The sequence below is a fragment of the Cupressus sempervirens genome, chromosome 8 (assembly GCF_028749045.1).
Source record: "Cupressus sempervirens isolate cs-2001-9-10 chromosome 8, ASM2874904v1, whole genome shotgun sequence".
In the NCBI taxonomy this organism is placed as follows: domain Eukaryota; kingdom Viridiplantae; phylum Streptophyta; class Pinopsida; order Cupressales; family Cupressaceae; genus Cupressus; species Cupressus sempervirens.
Window position 1 is genome coordinate 747,742,356 of NC_143125.1, and position 7,399 is coordinate 747,749,754.

Below are 7,399 nucleotides of genomic sequence, written 5' to 3' on the forward strand. Positions count from 1 at the left end.
TGAGTGCTATCATGGATTTGATTAGCAGAATACACGGTGTTGTCTTTCCTTGTGCCAGCAGTTTGTCCGATGTTGGTATTAGTCTTTATACACCGTTGTTGGGTTTGGTTCATATTTCCAGTCGACCATCCTTGCTGAAAGGTGTTGAAGGTTTTTCATATTTGGAAGCATGTACAGATGAGTCCCAGGATCGTTTTGACCTTGATGACATCCGGGAGAATGAAGTGAACAATTTTGAAGATTCAGCTTCCTTGACAGTTTCTTTAGGTACAGAAGAGCTTGATAGCAGAACTACAGATTTTGACACTCTGGATGTTGATATGAGTTTTGGAGTTGATTCGCAAAATATGGATGGTAATAATCCAGAGACCAGTATCTTTGAAGATACTCCTTTAGACAATGTGTCAGAGGGAATTTATAGAAGATGGTATAGCCAGAACCATCATGTGATTAGCCAATTGAAAGTTAGTGAGCGAGACATTGCTATCGCTTGTGAGCATTTTGATACTGCTCGTCAGTTGTTGGCAGTTACTGGTTGGGGTACTTCTATGATAGATGAGTCCAGCAGTGGTTACTTTTCTTTGGCAGAGATTCATGCCTTGCGTGAAGCTGTCCAAATTTTGAAGCAGGATTATTTACGATTGGTAGCCGACCATGATCACTTGGTTGAGTGGGGGAGTACAGCCTATGAGGCACTCTTGGATCGTGAAGAGGAGGTGAGTGAGCTTTCCCAAGAGCTCATAACGACTACTGAGGCATTAGAGGACACACAGCGAGATCTACAGAAGTCGCAGTTTCAGTTGAAGGAGGTGACCATGGAGTTGGAGCATTTGCGGTCAAAACCAGCCCCAGACCTAGTTCATTTGACTACTGAGGTGGATGATGGTAAGCACACTTCCGCAGTTACTACTAAGGAGCATATTGTTAAGGCCGACACATATATTCAAGATTTGGTAGTAGCTGGTTCTAATGAATTTGGGATACCAGTTGAGTCAAGTCTCCAGATTGATTCTACTCAGATAGTTGATAGTGTGGTACAGTTGAGTACGCCATCCTTACAGGAGGACCCGATGTGGTGTAAAGGGGAGTATGTAAATGTTTCCTCATATAATTTTTACTGCACTGAATCGTTTATGGAGTATTTGCTGGACAGTGCATGTGTTCATTTGGACTCGCATGAAGTGACAGAAGGTGTTCTCATCCATGATACTAGTGTTATTTGCAGATTGGTTGAGAAGATTATAGGGGTCCTTTCTACTATGCTACCTCACAGGGATCTCGAGAAGGGGTTTGTTGAGCAGAGTGCACAAGGACCTATCCGACCTACAGTCACTCGAAGTCAGAAAATGGAGCCATATGTTGATTACCAGTTCAGTGATGATGAGCTAGCAGCAGAATTTGGAGGTTCTTACCGGCATTATACGGTAGGGTACGCTCATCATTTCTCTTTTGACACAGAGATAGAAGATTTTATTTCACGCAGATGTAGATTGGCTCCAGTTTCTTACCATCCATTAGGGGATAGATTGGCATCATCTTTTGAAAATAAAATTGGTAGTAGCAAGTTACTCAGCCTGCAACATCGACACACCCGGGGCAGTTTTTCAAAGATTGGATTTGATGGCAGTAATTCAAGTACCTATGGCTGTTGTCATATTTACAGTGTAGTTGGGTGCAGGTGTCTTTTTGACAGGGGTTGAGTCTTGATAGAGTTGATGTTTCAGTTGGCTTGAGTTCCGCAGAATGTTTTCTTCTACCGGCATCTATAGTTGGTTTTCAGATGATTTCATCAGAAGTGTCAGTTGTTTGGATGTTGAGTACAGTTTCTCAGTTACTGGTATTGATGATCTCTCCACGGGAGTATGATGAGGATTGGGATGATACACAGATTTACATTTGGGATCCAGGAACACTGATTGGTTCATGGTTCAGCCATTGCTTGGGGACAAGCAATTTCAGGAAGGGCGGACTGTCATGTCCCCAATTTTTGGTGACAGTTCGATTTAATTAATTTAATTAATGGTTGTCCAAGGAGGACTAATTAATTATTTTAATTAAATAAATAGTTATTAAAAGATAACTTTATATTTAATAAAGTGACTTGGATTATAAAAGTATTTAATAAAGTCACTTGAGGGATAAGATCAAAAATGTTCTAGAAGTCTCTGGAGAGGATGGAGGGAAAAGAATAAATAGGCACCCCGGGGCTCCATTCGAATCATGTAGTTGGTTTTATCTCTTTGTTTTCAGGTTGTGATTCAATCACAGGTGCATTGTGGAACCTAGGGTCTTCGCAATTGTCACAGTTGGCCATTGAGAACGATAACTCTCAATCGGTACGCAATTTTGAGGGTGTGAAATATCATCCGAATTATTGCAGATTGGAGGTGACATTCAGTCATTTCATCGGAGCAGAATTTGTGGCCTAAGGCCAAATTTGGAGGACCATTCTGAGAATTGATATTCGTAGATTTAAGCTTTCGCAAGGTTTGAAGATATAGGTCATTTACAAGGTTTTACAAGATCAATTGTTAAAACGACTTCTTCAGCAAAGTTGCAGTATGAACAGACAACCTTCCAGCAACATTTCTGTATATGGTTAAGGCTGAAGTCTGACCGAGTGCAATTACAAAGATTATGTTGAAGTCGAGCTGGAGGAGAAATCGACTCGAATTGATTTAGGAAGCCGTTTGCACATAGTGAATTTTGGGCAGGCCGGATTGTAGTACAACATTAGCGCCAATCACATATTTGAAGATTTAAAAAAAATGCGGAGTTGAAGGGTTTTTGTGGGAGGCGAAGTTCCAAAACATCACATCCGCATATACCCCTGGAACGAGGCCGCAGGAGCTATCGGGTTCAATGATTTATGAGTCGACAGAAATCCTAGAAAGTGGATTTAATCTTGTTGCAACCGGCGGACATAACTCCATCAGGAGTCGGACATTATACTTGGCAAGATCCTTCACGATTCGTCTGAAGATTCATTCGCAGCAGACATTCAACCGGCATTATCCGTGGGTCACACATTTTCACAACCATAGCCACGTTCATAGGTAATAACATGGTACGAGTTGAATTCATTATTTCCTTGCGGAAGGACCAAGACGAGTCAGGGCCGAGACGAAAGTGTAGCAACATCCAGCTTAGGTGTTAAAGACTCGTGCGACTTCAGGCCATCGCTCCAGCATTCAAAAATTCACCATTTCTCAGTGATATAAATATTTGCTAGTGGCAGCGTTACCCAATAACGACCAAAGGCAAAAGATGACTTTCTACATGCGTTCTCAATACTGATGAATCCGACAGCAAGACTATACGCCTTGAAGTGCTAACAATTAAATCTGGGCGTCCACGATCTACATCGGGTGAATTCAGTTTGGGAGCCAGTAGCAATTCATGTCCAAGATTACGGTTGGAGTTTTGGATAGTAAAGACTCCATTGAATGTTAATGTGCTGTAGCAACAAAATAATTTGGGGCGTCAGTATCTACCGGGTATAAACAACTTCAGTGAATTTCATAGAGGGCGGCAAATTTGAGGTTTTTAATATCCCTCAAAGTCAGGTCTGTTATTCAACTATTGTATTTGTGATTAGACACTGAAAAGCTTTGAATTTACAAATACCTCCTTGAATAAGTATGGTAATCTTACCTATTGTTGTATCTATATCACTTGATGAAACTTATTGGAAATAATATCAAACTGAAGGTTGCATAACAAGTGTTTGTCAAATTGTCCCAGTTCAATTTTATGTTTTTGAGTGATCCATATAGTCAGGGTTATTTCAGTGGTATCAGAGCCTGTTTGCCAACTATTTGACGAATTTCCACAGTACAATGTTGGGATTTAGTGACCTTTATAGCTAGGGTCATTTCACTTTCACTTACCAATATGTCTATTAAGCAATTAGTCTATATCAGTCAAGCGAGCTAATTATAGGTTCATGGAAATGCCTTGCATTTTCTTTGGTATGAAGAAGATTAGTTACTATGATATGTGCTCTAAAGGCACCTACATCAAAGTCAGCATCCATATGAAGGAGATTTGCCCAAAATGCTTATTCTAAGTGACATGTGCCAAAATGTTCTTCAAAAAGATGAAATTCATGTTCTTGGGAACTAGAGGGCAACATTCTAGAAAGAAGACATATTGAAAACATCACCTAACAGGGTGATTTCAGAAAACCTATGCTTCGGCTCTGCAGCAGGGCTCTTTATCCTTAGTTAGGATCAACTTCTTTTGTCACACTATTAAAAGTTGTGAGCCAAGTGTAGTGGAAATTGTGGATTCACCACAACATTGAAGGGATTTGTTTTTTATCACAAAGATAGTAGAAGAATCATCATGCCCACCCATTTGACTATGAGGAAGCATAGATTGTTGTCAACCATTTGTTTTGGAAACTAGCATTCTAATTGGGCCAAGGCCATTCCAAAGCCACATTTCTAGTTACCATAAAGCATATTAAAACTTGTTGGTTTGGTCTTTGAGCTAGAGGAGATTGATTTTCTAAAGTCTTTGCACAGAGCTTGTAGTGTTCATTTGATAAGATCAACCAATTTTATTAAGATATGTGTGTTTTAGATATGCACCTTCATTACTCCGTGAGCATAGGAAGGGCACCTTGAAACACAATTTTCTGAAGTGCACCAAGTAGACCAAATGGTAGGTTATTTTTGCCTAATTTTTCATTCTTGGGGTTACTTGGAAGATTGTGAATACGTTAGGAAAAGTATGGAACTTTATTGATAAAGCTAAAGAACTTTTGAAATCAATCTTCTTAGCTATGTTGTGTTCTTCATAGCGGAGCCTCACACAACTTTTTTTGAAATGAGTGAAATCAGGTAAATTCTTGTCATTCTTAGTGTCGATTTCACTCTGGGAAGCAATTTAGATAATCTTGTACATGCAAGATCATTTTTATGGAGTGATATGGAGGTAAATATCCTAGTTCAAAAGTTGCCCCTTGATGCTATGCAACGACCATTACAGAGCCATGCCTCCTATTTTAATTTTGAAAAGTTCTCCATATGGCACATGCACATAGCACTTTCAGCTGAGTTGATTTGGTGAAGAAATTCATAAAAGTAGAAAGTTGTCTCTGATGCTCTACTCACATATAGTGTAGGCCATTTTTTTGAAATTAGAGATATGGTTAATATTGAAAGATATATACGTCAAAACATAGCATTCTAGTAATGCTCAGATGCAATCAGATTACAATTGGATGATCCTTTGGGAGACTTCGTGAAGTTTTTCAAGTCAACCACTTTAGTGAAAGTATGTTCCCTTTGGAGAGGTGTGGTTTTAACTATGCGCTTGACGAGTAAGTATAGAATAGACAAAGGTAGCAAAGTGAAGGATCACTTTCAAAATAAAATATTCATTAGAGATGCTTGGAGTGCTTTATGCTTCAAAAGAATTATAAAAAGGAAAGATTTAGAAGGAAGCATTCAAATTTGGAAAAGAAGTAAGAGTGCTCTACACTCAACCGAAGATGAATAAGCTAAGTTTTGAAGGCATTAGAAAATTTTTGAGTAGCTACACACCCAAAAATTTAAAGAAGTGAGTTGTAATGGGGGAGAGATCAATTATTTCTTCAACCCATTAAAGGGATAATTGTTGTTCCTCAAGGCCTCTAGAGCCTATTAACCAGATCGCAGCCAATCACCGAAAAAGTGCCATTTCTATCATGCTAAAGCCTAAAAGGTAAAATTTATGAAGTTAAGTGGTACATATCACTTTTAAAGCTGCATTTATTTCAAATAAAGTCGTTTACTCACCATATTAATGGAGAATATAAATGTCATCATCCTAATAGGGTAATTTTCTCATCTTTTTGTGCCCTACTCATTTGATGCAGGAATTCAAAATTTAATGGTTATATTGAAATCAAATAAAAGATCTCGTGGGGCACATTTTCCATGATATCTTGAAATAGGACTATTCCTTTTTTTATGAGCAAACCTATTCTAAGTTTATGTGATTCATGGCCTTGAGGACTGAGATGCAAAGAAAATTGTTTGGTCTGGTGAGAAAATTAAAGGATTTAATAGATATTTCTTTCTGTTTCTATGATCTATCTGATCTACACAGAAGATTGAATTCTCAGCCAATTTCCCCAGTCACAAACAGACTCAAGTCTAGTGGTATGGTTGAAGCTGTAGGATTCCCTATGGTTGTTCAAGCCCTTGAGCTAGTTCAAGAATGCATTCCTCAATATGATCACATGACAAAGCAGATAAAGATGTCAAATGATTCTATGTTACTAACCTTCGATAGAGCTTTGATGAAAAGTGCTTTCAGATTGACAAATAGAGATGAATTTTGTGATGGTATGTTTTTTGTTGTGCCAAAAGCTCGAGCTATCAAAAAATGTCACAAACACTAGAGTTACCCAGATCTCTCTCTCTCTCTCTCTCTCTCTCTCTCTCTCTCTCTCTCTCTCTCTCTCTTCTGTTGTTTGAGTTTTTGGTTTCTTCCTTGGCATGATGATGATTTCTATATGTCAAATTATTCAAACATCTGAATTAGTTACAATTTGTAAATTACAAATCATTCAAAGGCATATACAAATAACAATTATTTCAAAGAATACACAAAATATATTATACAACCTATCAAATTTCTAACCACTTCCAAATAACAATTCATTCAAACATACAAATTCCAATGAATTCACTATATATTAAACAACTTATCAAATTATATTTAAATTTGTCTCTATATAATAACAAAGAATATTTAAAAAGGACTGCACTAACTTTTTCTATAGAAAGAATAGTCAAAAAGCCTTCAAATAGTGTATCTAATAATTGAATTTGGTGTTTGCTAGCTTCAAATAGAATGAAAGAATGTTCAAAAAGCCTTCAAATAGTGTATCCAATGACTGAATATAGTGTTTGCTAACTTCCAATAGCATGAAACCCATGTTTTATGTCAAAACAACAGAATACACAACATATAATAAAAAAAAAGGATCAATAGAGACCCAAACTTTCATTATGACCTTTTTTAGTGTTTTCAAATAGTGCATACAAACTATAAAGCATGTGCACACTATAGTGCGTATGCACTATGCAAAAAATAATATTTTCCTATCCCACCATCCCCCATCCCCTCCTCTCTCTCTCTCCCTACTCTCTCTCACTCTCTCTCCTCTTCCATCCCCTACTCTCTCTCTCTCTCTCCCTCTCCCATTGCCTATTCTCTCTCTCATAGTCTATCTCTCCCATCCCCTACTCTCTGTCTCAGGCTACTCTCTCCTCTCCAATCCCCTACTCTCTCTCTCTCGTTATCTCTCTCTCTCTCTCTCTCTCTCTCTCCCCTCTCCCATCTCCTACTCTCTCTCTCTCAGGCTACTCTCTCTCTATCTATCTCCCTCTCCCAGTCCCTC

General features: G+C 38.3%; 1 pseudogene; it reads left to right on the plus strand.

The window, feature by feature from the left end:
* Positions 1–5,992: 5,992 nt before the first annotated feature.
* The window catches only part of LOC149544581 (disease resistance protein RPS4B-like), a 137,607-nt pseudogene continuing 136,200 nt past the window's right edge, over positions 5,993–7,399 (plus strand).